The 12,755-nt window shown below is 38.7% G+C and overlaps 1 long non-coding RNA gene across 1 annotated transcript; it reads left to right on the forward strand.

The window, feature by feature from the left end:
• Positions 1-270: 270 nt before the first annotated feature.
• LOC131985528 (uncharacterized) lies at positions 271-10,421 on the forward strand. The gene is made up of 3 exons (XR_009395638.1): positions 271-680; positions 10,035-10,063; positions 10,352-10,421. It is a non-coding gene; the product is annotated as an uncharacterized LOC131985528 (long non-coding RNA).
• Positions 10,422-12,755: the final 2,334 nt, after the last annotated feature.

Below are 12,755 nucleotides of genomic sequence, written 5' to 3' on the forward strand. Positions count from 1 at the left end.
TCGGGGCCGATCACGTGGTTTCAGACTCGATTGGAATCGGATATATGTATATTCAGCATGATATCATTTTACTGCACGCTGCATGTCAATAAGCGAAGCAGAAGTTCAAACACTCCAACCTAGGTGGCGCTAATGCACCTTAAAGTTGGTGCCGTCTGCATTACAAGAAGAAGAAGAAGAAGAAAAAAAAAAAAAAAACACGGCAGCAGTTTAAACCGCGAGTATGTCTGCAGTCTGGAAGTATTTTAAAGTGAATGAAAGTAACACTGCCTCAAAGAAGTGCTCAAAGAATGTGTGTTAAATGATTTTAAAAAAATCCACATCCTGGATCTGTTTCTTCGCTCTTTTTCATTTTTTAAATGTATTATAGAAGTATCGGATCGGGACTCGGTATCGGCAGATACTCAAAATCAAATGACTCGGACTCGTGGGAAAAAAAACCTGATCAGGACATCCCTATTAATTTTGCATGTTAAGAAGCTGAATTCTTCTTAGTCCAAAGTGAAATTGAATCTATGTGTGACAGTGGCTGACACATTGCAGCTTATCTTGTCCAGCTGAGTCTAACATCATGTTAGTTTATAGCGTCATGCATTTATTTTACATCGTGATAAAGAACCGTGTACCCCTCAGGTGTTTACTCAAGATCAGACTGGAGGTACACACCACCAAAACTATGGGTGAGTATCTGCTTTTGTCTCACATTTGTACTTTTTAAACAGAAAAAAAACATGTTTTAAAGTGTGATATTTACTGACTAATGGCTAATATAGTCAACAAGTAAGAGGACGTTATTAGCGATTGTTCTTTACATCGATTAGGCAGCTCCAGAAACTTTTAGCTTCCTGGAAATCTTCCTTCCTCAAGCCAGATGCATATTTTAGGTTTTTGTAGTGAAATGAGTTTGTATCATATAGAGAACTGCTAACTTATTTATTTCACTGATCAGCCATTCTTGGCCATTGCAGTGTTTTCAATGCAAGTGACAGGAAAGAATATAGAAACAGGGCATCCAACAAATGTTTAACTGAGGATGTTGCAAAAGAGATCAATGCAATCAAATAGATTTTTGACATTCATGATCTTCACATTCAGTTAGAGCACGGTGTAGAGACTGCATTAGCATTTACGTACATTTATTAACTGTTTAAACCATGGGCCAATTGCGGCCCTCGTGACGATATTTTGTGGGCCCCACCTTGATATGAAAGTTTAATGTGAGTTATATATTATTGGCTCTTTACCATACTCTTGTGTGTGGAAGGTCCCTTTAAAAAAAATTTTGGGGGGGTAATTTTGTGTCTTTTTTTTGGTAATGTTGTGTCTTTTTTGGTAATTCTGCGTCTTTTTTGGTAATTTTGTGTCTTTTTTTTGTAATTTTGTGTCTCTTTTTGGTCATTTTGTGTCTTTTTGTAATAATTTTGTGACTTTTTTAGTAATTTTGTTTATTCTTTGGTCATTTTGTGTCTCTTTTTGGTCATTTTGATACTGCCTCCAGCGGACCCCAGGTAATTTGAGTTTGAGACCCCTGATTTAAATTGTCTTTTATAATGCTAAACCTAGGTCAGTGGTTTTGTAGCCTAAATTTATTGAAACTGCAGCCTTTTTTTGGAGTCACGAACCGTACGTGTATGTATATTGATGTGTGTGCTATTTTGATAATGCTCCCCTCCATACCACAAACTGCAAAAATGTCACATGTGTGGTTATGGGTGTGTTATTTTGTGTTTCTATGTTCCTGCTCATCATGTATTCATAAGCTCAGCGTAAACTTGATACTTAGGAACGTGTATTTGAGGAACAAGGCTTGTGTCGCCACTGACCACTGGAATTGAATGTCAACTATGACAGGTTGACCATATAAGCTGACCATATATTAAGTATCATATTTTCCGGACTATAAGCCGCTACTTTTTTCACACGTTTTGAACCCTGCGGCCTAAACAATATACGATAATGTGCCGAGGAAGACACTAGTTTGATTGTGTATTGAACAGTCATTTTGCACATCATGCACACACCCTCATCATGGAAAACACTCGAAGAAATGCATATGATGCAGCTTTTAAGTTAAAGGCAATCGATCTGGCTGTCGAAGAAGGAGATAGAGATGCTATACGTAAGCTTGGCATCAATGAATCGATGGTGAGACGTTGGAGAACTGACTCAATGCAAAAAGACGACAAAAGCTTTCAGAGGTAATAAAAGCAGGTGGCCCGAACTTAAACATTCTTAAAGACTTGGTGAACATGTAGAGAGCAGACGGCCGAGGTGTTTCCACCGCAAAGATCCTACTGGGAACCAAAACCGTCGCCACTGACAAGAAGACTGAATCCTTTATTTATTTAAAAATAAAAAAAATCTTTCTATGTACCATCTTTTTGTGTAAATATCTCATGTTAAAACGTGGACACCTGCGGCTTATAGACAAGTGTGGCCTATGTATGTACTTTTTTTTTTCTTTTTAAATTTAGTTGGTGCGGCTTATATTCATGTGCGCTTAATAGTCCGGAAATTACGGTATGTTGACAACTTTACCATGTAAGCACAATGAGAAGCATCTTTCAATGTACCCAAATGATCTGGCACTGAGCCACGACTATATGAATTACCTCAACATCCTTGTATTTATTCTGCTGCATGAGAGATAAATCAGAGGACATGTGCATTAAATTAAGTGCACTGAACTCCACTTCTTCAACCACCTCCTCATTTCAACCACATCTAGAAAAACACATCACATCAGGGTGGTATTGGCAAACGACCTATTCTGTTGTTTAGGGTTGGAGATCATGTTGCAGTGTAATATGTTCCTAAATTGTTCACTGTACTGGAGAAAAACCCTTTAAGATAGCACATTTAGGTATGAATGTACCATTTCAACCTCAGGCCAAACTTAACAAAGTTTTCTCAATTTTTTATCCATCTAGATTTATTTTTCTTGTGTCCCTCTAGTATGAATATCGACCTTTAATCATGTTACAAATCTCCCAATTGGCTTCCAAAGAAAATAAATGAATAAGCAGAACAGTCACCAACAAGGTCCCTGTGAGTGAGACCTGTAAGACTCTGTAATTTCCCAGCTTGGGATAAATAAAGTACATCTATCTATCTATCTATCTATCTATCTATCTATCTATCTACCTGCCTCATGTCTCATCAACCCATGCAAATAAAATAAATAAAACACCTTTTACTCGAAGGACTGATGCAGTTTGCGCGACTGTCAGGGTAAATAATACAAATACACACACAGGTGAAGGAAGATTCGTCTTTCGTTTAGAGTGAAATTGCATTTATAGCATGCAGCAGGTGTCTGCCGTGAATGTGTAATGTCAAGCTCATAAATCAGCACTAAACTGTCAATTACAGACTGTGTGTGTGTTAGAGGGACCAAAGGCTTCACTAGTGACAATAAATCTGATTTCTGCTGCTGCTACTAAGTAAATATGGACTCTTCCTCTTCTCTATCACACCCTCAGTCTCTCTCACCTTTCCGTGGCGAGTCATCGATCAATGCCTCCTACTGTACCTTCTGCTCATCCATTCCTCCATATGTCACTCCTTATCCCTCCCTCTCCGTTTTAACTTTCGAATCGATGGGTTAAATAACTGCATCTTCTCACCCACAGCTTCGTTAGCTTGTTTAGGCTGTGCTGCACAGTCCATTTAAATGAATCGCACCATTAAAAAACCTCGTACAGGCACTCAATGAGCTGAAGAACAGCAAAGGAGGAACTAGTGCTCATAAAGGAAAAACGCACAGGATGATGTCGCCTAATAAACTGAAAGGCTGATAATTCTTCATGATTTCTCTCATATTAAACCACGAAGTTCCACCATCTCTTACTGGAAGGGAAGGTTTTTCCTGTACCGAGACAGTTTTATGTTCTGGCAAATCGATGTGTGGGCTGGGCTCGCCTAATATTCAGCACCTATTAATTTGATAAATGTGTGAGTTTAAGAGCTGATAAAATACAAACCCTTGACTGATTTAACAGTTTGTTTTCTTGCACAGTTAAAAGTGAGACACTTCTATTAACGCTTAACCTTTGAATCCTAATTGTTCTTTTTTTTAAGTGCTTTGCTGCACAAATCTGAGCAAAATGAGCATTAAATTAGTATGTGAGAGCATGCCTATGCACAAATAAATTCAGTTGCAGTGTTGGATTCTGCAAGATGAAAATTAGGATGCGGAGTGAGACATCATCTGAGAAAAGTGCGCCATCTTAACTGCAGCAATCCCCCCCCCAAAAAATCACCATTTAATCGCAGTATTTTATTTTTTTAACATCTCTCTGCAGCTCCACTGACTTCATTCTGACCCTCCCGTCTCTCATTTAACACCCACATTCCCTAATCTAATCTTTCTCTTCGTTTATTGTCATCATTTGTGTCTTATTTCCATCCTTCTCCCTCTCTCTCACTCCGAGGGAGGAAAAAAATGGTGATAGTGATCACCATGGAAACAGCCCAGCAACAGGCTGGGTCCTCGCAGCCAATCAGAGGCAGCCCTGACTCGTCGTCTCATCCAATGGGAGCGGCAGGGGAGGGGGTGTGCAGGGGCTTTGTGGGCCTGTCAAGGTGAATGCTCAGGGAGGCGTGATCAGGAACGCTTAACTTCCTGGTTCCACTGAGAACGTCAGCGTTTCAGAGTAGAAGTGAGACTGTTACTGAAGAGGAAAGACATTTCTTTCAGAACAGTGTAAAGAAAACATCCAAAACAAACATGTCGGTATGTTTTACTATATTTTCTAGATTTCTCCTAAATTCACTAAAAGCTACTGTTCTATTGAAGCGTGTAGTACCGCTAAATAATCTAAATTTCATCATCGCAGCATTATTAGAAAGCTCCCACTCTCCTGCACAATATTATGTGTTTTACATGTTCTATATTGTTGTTGCTGTCAATTAAATTTGATATTTTGTCCTCAAATAGTAATTTCCATTAAAAAGTATAAAAACCTTTAAAGGCCGTTTTCTCAAAATTAGTTTTTTCTCATAAATCTCAACTTCAGCTCCACTTACAGACACCAGACTCACCAGTTTTATTCCTAACTATATTCTGATGGGTTTTAAGGAGAGATTTGTCAATGAATACTATGTTTTATAGTGTTTCTGTGAATTACATTCAATTTTTGTCTTCAAATTGTCATTTCCATAAAAAACCTTGAAAGTTTGTTTTCTCAAAATGAGTTTTTTTTCTCATAAATCTCAACTTCAGCTCCACTTACAGACACCAAACTTACCAGTTTTATTCCTAACAGTATTCTGAAAGTTTTTGCAGAGGGGTTTGTCTATGTATAATTCTTACGCTGATTTGCTTTATAGAACATTTTGTTCCTAAAAACATGATGAAAATAGATTTTTTTTGTGTGGCTTTTGACAATATTTTCAAATTTATGAAATGATAAAAGAAGATATCTCAATTTCCTTCTGTAAAAAAAACTTTTAATCTAATATATCAACAAAATTAATATATCTAAATTAGTGCATATTTAATGAGTTAAAACCTCATTTGCATTTAAAAACATAACATATCTGAAAACTTGTAATCTTTTAACATTTAATTTGCTTAAACATTTTGTTCTTAAAAACATGCCAAAAAATATTTTTAATGGCTTTTAACCTTATTTTCTGATTTATACAATGATTAAAGGAGATATCTCAATTTCCTTCTGTAAAAAGCGTTGAATCTAATATAGCAACACAATTCATATGTAATTATATGCAAATTTGTGCATATTTAATGCACTAATTAATTTGCATATTGAAACATAAAATTGAAAAATATATATTGTCATGCAAAACTGGAGAAGTTTCATTGTTATATATTAAGATGGTTTAGACTACACTCGAGGTACTCAAGCTGCAATAGAAAATCTACATTTCCAAGTTTTTAAATGCGTTCTTCCTAAGTAATGGTGATAAATAATAGCTGGCCCTCATTAACCTATCATTAACTGTGAATAGACAACATTAGTGCCTTGCATGCAGGTGTGCAGTGGTTGAAATGTGACCAGGGGAACCATCATTTACTACCACCTGCAGTGTTTGAGCAGTCCCAAGATCACCCGTCTCTTGAAGTTAGCAGCCGTGATGTTGCGTGCATTGTCGTGGACACGTGCAGCCACTTTCCCAGGAAGTCTCAAACCGCATCAATTAGTTTAGCTGCGAGGCTGTCAGCTGTGTGTCTGCCTGGAATACTCTGTGTTAGTAGGACGGCTGATTTAACCCGCCAGCCCTCATCAATAGGATTGTCATATAACACTGTCATTAGCTCTGGACAGGCTTATCATCATATCCGTTCTTAGAGATCCCACTATGCTATCAGAGTTTTAAACAAAAAGTTATGCAGACTCTTGCTTCAGACAGTGAAATGTAGGATCGATAGAGAAAAAGGCTAAAAGCCAGACAACTAGGGAAATGGCAGTGCAAAGCTGACATCTAATTAACATTAAATTTTATCCAGAGATCAACTAGCTGTCACTTATTCCGCTGCAACTGTAGGATAAAATTGATTAAACATCTTGTTTAAGCTTTGGAAGCTACAGATACAGATGATCAATCAGAATGACCAATAAGGAGGCAAGAAGTAGGATATTGCAGCACCAAGGCTGAATTTAAGAGCATCCAGCACTGTCCTCAACTGGCTCAAGAGAATTTATAAAAACTATTTTGTCTCCATAAGCAAACTTAAAGAGTGGAGTTCCCCAAGGATCAATACTGGGGCATCTTTTGTTCACAACAAGCAAGATTTATCTCATAATAAACACACAGGCAACACTTAAATGCAGTGAACTCTTTTACCAAATTGCTGTAGTCCTGTGGAGGTTTTGCATCACCAAATTACAAATAAACAAATTAACAACTAATGTATGTCATTCTGCATGAATATATAAAACTGAAACTTTGTGTGCAGTTCAGCCAAAAAAAAACAGAAATAAATGGTGGACTCAGGAACATAAAAGCAAATTTAATAGCAAATGTGTGCCCAGGCATGGCACTTAAAACAGATATCTGCCTTTATTTTATGTTTATTACAAGACTTAGAGGAGACTAATACATTTGCAGTGTAACAATCTGTTTCTTGAGTCTTCCCAAAGAGGCTTTCAGACAAACACAGCTCCTGCAGAACACAAACCACCGCAGCTAATCACTAATAACGAACACATTACCTCTGTGAGGTCTCTGTAGCTCATTTATTAGACATTCAGTGTTTTATGGGCCAAACACAGAACATCTCTGAGTTGCTTGTACAATATTAAACACCCTCTGGAAATGTCTTGTTAAGTGTTTCTGGAGTCGGCACACAACAACAGAGTGGATCAGCATTTACTCACATAGACTGTTTAAGAGAAGTAGACGTAGCCTCCGGGTTTAAAAGTGCAGGCAATGAGGATGTTTATTCTTTCTAATGGCCAACATGCTCGCAAGAAGAAGAAGAAGCCTGATTGTATAGAAGTCTGTGGGAAAATGACTCGACTTCTGACTTGATTTAGTACCTCAGTAAACATTCTCATGAGTTTATGGTCTCAGTTGTTAGTTTCAAGTCTTCTTTACTACAACATGATAAATTATGGTCACATTCTAAGTAAAATAGATGTTTTTCAATTAATTATGAAAGCCAACTCCGTTAGAAATGACTTTGCACGGTGCAGCCAGAAGCCAGGGAGGGAGTCAGCTCTACCCTTTCTTTTTAAATATGGTCACCTTTGGTTTCAAAAAACCAAGATGGTGATGGCCAGCATGACCAGATCGAGGCTTCAGGATGGTCATCTTTAAACCAAATGGTTGATGTTCCCATCTTTCTTACAGTCTATGATTCAGCAAAAAGACATTTCTATAACATTTGTGGCCTTTCATGACTGTAGCCAGTAGGCGATATGAGGGAGAGCAGAGAAAGTGCAGGGTGCTTGTTTAGTTGAATATTTTTGTCTACTCTGCCTCCTGCATTAATTCTATCTGATTCAGATTTGTGTAAGTTTGAATGTATGGTTCTGAACTGTCAGTAGTCTAACTGTGCTGTATATTGATAAATCCATGGCGCTGTCCATGGTGCTGAAGTAGCAGACACATTAGGAATTGAGGCTTTTTCTCTGAGTCCCGCTCTTCTCTCAGTTTCATCTTGGACCTATACAATTCTCCAAACTACAACCCAGATTTTAAAAAAAAGTTGACTGCAGACTGCAATAACTAGCTAATCGTTTGTTACAAATATTCAATTAAAAACAATATATGTAATACAAATATTTAATGTTAAAACTTGTTTGTTTTTTTAAATATGCACTCTGCTCTGAATTTGATGCATTTTGTGTTTTTATTTACATTTTAAACAGCGTCCCAAGTTTTTTTGGAATCAGGGTATATACACACACAACACCCCTCCTCCGCTCCCTCCACTGGCTACCGGTGGCTGCGCGGATACGCTTCAAGACTCTAGCTCTGGCGTACTCCGCTGATAATGGTTCAGGTCCTACTTACATCCAGGACCTTGTCAAACCCTACACCCCTGCCCGTCCTCTTTAAATGCTCTTCTTCTTTTCTCTTCTTTAACATATAGCACTCCTTTGGTGATGACAGTTGGCTCTTAAAGTTATGTACTTACTTGATTCCTATGGTCTATGTCTAGTACCTTCAGGTTGAATGCACTTATTGTAAGTCGCTTTGGACAAAAGCGTGAGCTAAATGACATGTAATGTAATGTAAATATAGCTGGGTGGATTTCACTAATGGGGCTTTTTTTTTCTAGTTGCAGGTGAATGAAACAAGCCAATCCCCTTGTTAAAAATGCAGCTCTATAACTAGTCTGTAACTTTTATGTTGACTAAATGTAAAAGTTTTTTAAGCATGCTATATTCTACATATTCTTCCAGATGCATTTTATTTCATTTTATAAACACAATACAGAAAACAAACTTACATTACACAAACAGTCAATTTAAAACTCTCCTGAATCTGAAACTGTCTACCTCCACAAATAATATTCCAGTTTCACTGACACCACATTATCTGTACGAGTCGTCATCAGAATCAGAATCGGAATCGTTTTATTGCCAAGTGGGTTTTCACATACAATTTTGAATTTGCTGTGCCATTAGTGCATTAGAACAAACTAAGATATAGATATATTAACACAAGTACAGTTGAAAAACAGCAGCTTAAATAGACAATATGAAGAATAGAAGAAGTCAACATATAAGCAGTAGAAACAATATATACAAATATGAGTTAATATGGAGTCATCACATGGTCTGTCCTGTTTTTGCGTCTTCTTTTGTACCAACATTCCTCCAAATGTAATCTTGAGTAAAGCGACGTGGTACGAGGCTGAGGTGCAGTTCTCTCAGTGCTCCATTAATGGAACAACACACCCATTATCCCTCCTCCGAAACGCCTCGAGCCCCCTCCCCACTTTACATAACACTGCAGTTAAACTCCACTCTGAAAGCATCAGGCGGTCGCAGGCGGAGGAGACTTTACTCCGTTATTGTGCTGCTGTGTTTCACTGAATTAGCAGTGAATTCAAACAATTAATGGCACGGCTATGGACACATTCCTGATCACATCAATGCAGGCTATAAACTTTGCTGCACACGTTTTATATGAGAAAGAGGAGAGCAAGTGCATATCTGTGTGAGATCATTTACATGTTTCCCCCGAGCCAATTTGTCTGTGTGTGTGTGTGTGTGTGTGTGTGTGTCACTATATGTGTGCCCAGCTCCGAGGCACAAGTGTGTTACTACCACATTGCGTGCCAGTCATCTCCCAATCATGTGACCTGCCAAGTCAGGATACGGTTGCTAAGCAACACCCTCTCATCCTCCCTGGCTCCCTCGCTGTCTCTTATAGTCCATCAAACAGTGATTGCGTGGGTGGAGGGGGGCTGAGAGCGCAAAGTTTATTTATAGAAGCGGCGGCAAAAGAGGGGGAATTACCGTGTTGAGTCTAAAATTAAACTCGCCATCTCCCCTTCTCTCCCTCTCTCTCTCCCTCCGTCTTTTTCCTCTTTGCTCACTCGCTTTCTCCGGCAGATTCATTCATAGATGCAGCGAGGAGAAGGGTGAGATAAGATGACAAGGATGCATGAGGAGTGTGGGAGTGAGAAGCTAGAAGATTCGGTTGTGAGATATTATCTAATCCATGCACATAATTCATTTTATATAAAAATTTGAGCTGTTGCATTTAATCCAGATACAGCTGCAAGTCTCCACATTAATATAGAATATGCAAATGTTTGTTTCTTGCAATAATACAGCTCTTATCTTCATCATTATAAGTTGCACAGCAGCAGAGACAAAGTTTCAAAGTACTAAATCACACTCTTTCCCCATTAACGTTGCTGTCATAGCCGTCCTCGCCCAAAGTTAAATCACCCTGCAGCATCAACGAAGGGGAACCATTTTAGACGGTGGCGGAGCAGGAGCGTGTTAAAATGGAGAACCCATCAGGCTGTAACCACGGCTGTCCCTGTAATGGATGGATGGGATGACAGGATGACAGGGCGGCAGGTGGAGGAAAAGATCTGGAGACGAGAGGAGAGAGCGACTAATCTGTGTGTAGAAAATTAGGAATGATATTCAGATTGAAAGAGGTACTGCACATCAGCATTACTCCCAGTTAACCATCCATCCATTTAATGAAAAGGTAGACATTGCATCCAAAAAGGAGATTTACATTGTTCCTTTTCTACTTGCAGAGAGTTAGATAAGAACCATTACCATTGTTGTATTTGTTGGCTGAATATGAAGCCAATTAGCTTTAAAAACTGCTACTGTGGCTCTGGATCTGTCAAATGCAACCATGCAATTAAACTAAACATTTTGAGAAAAACATATCTTCTCCCTGATTACGTTTGTTTTTACCATATCTCAAAACATTTGCAATCAAAGCTGCAGATGTCCACACATTCAGGTGGGCAGTGTGGATGAATCAAACAAACATACAGCAGGACTTTCACTCAGTTTATGTCCCAAATGTCAATTTTGAAATATTAATGTAACAAATCAGAATCATCTTTTTTGGCCAGGTACCTGTGCACATACTAGAAATGTGATTCCGGTTTGCTTGCTCTTAAAATACCGAAATACAAATATATGAAAATATTGCCAAATCATAATGTTTTACTTATTCGATTTAATAACTTATTGACTTATTGTTTAAACTGTATTTTTTTTTTAAACTTTTTTTTGTGTTACCACGTGTTTAAAATTGTGACTTTTTCTTGAAAACGTAATTGAAAAAGCAGTTTCATTACATGCAAATGCCACTTTAGGTTAAATTTGCCCACCAGCATATGTAAAGCTCAATAGTTTGCATTTATATTAAATCCAGAACTGATAAAAACCGAAATCTTGGCCAAATGCAGTAACTTTCTCAGTCTTGTCATCACTGTGTGGTCGCGAGAAAACCATCGGAAACTAGAAATCCTTTTAGCAGACAGCTCCCTTGTCTCTAAGGCAATGGATTTTTGTCAGTGGGTTTTAGGGTGAAGATGCCTGAAATGAACTTCAACTTTTCATGTTTTGTTCTACAAAGGAACGTGTCAGTAAATACCCCACTCAAGAGTTTTAAAGCCTCCTTACTGTCCCTATGCTTGCACACTCCTTTGCTTCACTTCTGCCTTCGTCCACCGGGGTTGTTCATTTTTACTCCGACCACTAGAGGGCGCCACCAACAAAACATGTCAATATATTAGCCCTTTGAAAGGGGCTACTCTACCTGCTATAGAAGGTAGAGTAGGCTCCTACTCACACATAGTTATGGGATGATAGCTGCTGATAAATGCACGATCAAAAGCCAGCTGTGAAGGAGACAAGTAGAAGAGTTGGCTGTTTTAGCTATAATGTGGACATTGATATCTTTGCAGCCTTGCAGATCTTAATAATCTAGACGAGTCCAGGTAGCTGTTTCTTGACTTAATCCAAGTGGTTAAGTAATGTAATGCAATAAATTGAAGGGCTCCCTCAGCCCTGTACCTGTCCGCATTTGCTTCCCCTTTTTAAAGCAGGCTCCTTTGACAATACACACCAAGGTTAATAAACAGTTAATCAATCCCCAAGTGTCTAGAAAGGCCAACGCGTGCATGTTTAAACTGAATGAAGTGAAGTGTGAAGAAGTCCTGTCATGGTTCTTTGTTCGGGGACTGGACGGTGTTTTGTTCACAGGTTTGTGGTGAGAAACATTTGTTGTCATTGATTCACAGCTGAGTTCACTCCAGGCTGATTAGAGAAGCTTTTCATCGGGTCAGAGCACTCATTCTCATTTGGAAAATGATTTTCAGCAGCAGCACCGCGCAGTTTGCTCGTCTCTCCGGCTTTCTCTTCTCCTTCTGTGCACCACAGCATGGCCCATTCAACCACTGAAAACACACTGTAAAACATGTAAATGTGTTCATTCACAACAAATATCACAATCTGCTGTTATTTGTGACGTTGTGCACTGCATTACTGTTAAATGTGAGGTGCTACTATGTCCTCTCCCTCTATATTTACAGAGCATGTCACACAAGATAAATGTGCAGACATTACAGAACGTGTCCCAGAACTGCTTCCCCCCATTACTCTAGAGAAAGGTCCAGTAACCCCATCACAGTGTGCAGTTGTGCGTTTTACAAAAGGGCCAAACAGGCTAAACTGGAGCTTACTCCTCCCTCTGGTCTCTGGAGTTTTAGCCAGCCTGCACAGCTGCAAGAAGCTGGACTGCTTAACTCTATGGAGTCTTGGGCTATTTTGTCCATTTTTGAATCCTTTTCA

Source organism: Centropristis striata, chromosome 14 (assembly GCF_030273125.1).
Source record: "Centropristis striata isolate RG_2023a ecotype Rhode Island chromosome 14, C.striata_1.0, whole genome shotgun sequence".
NCBI classification, from domain to species: Eukaryota; Metazoa; Chordata; class Actinopteri; order Perciformes; family Serranidae; genus Centropristis; species Centropristis striata.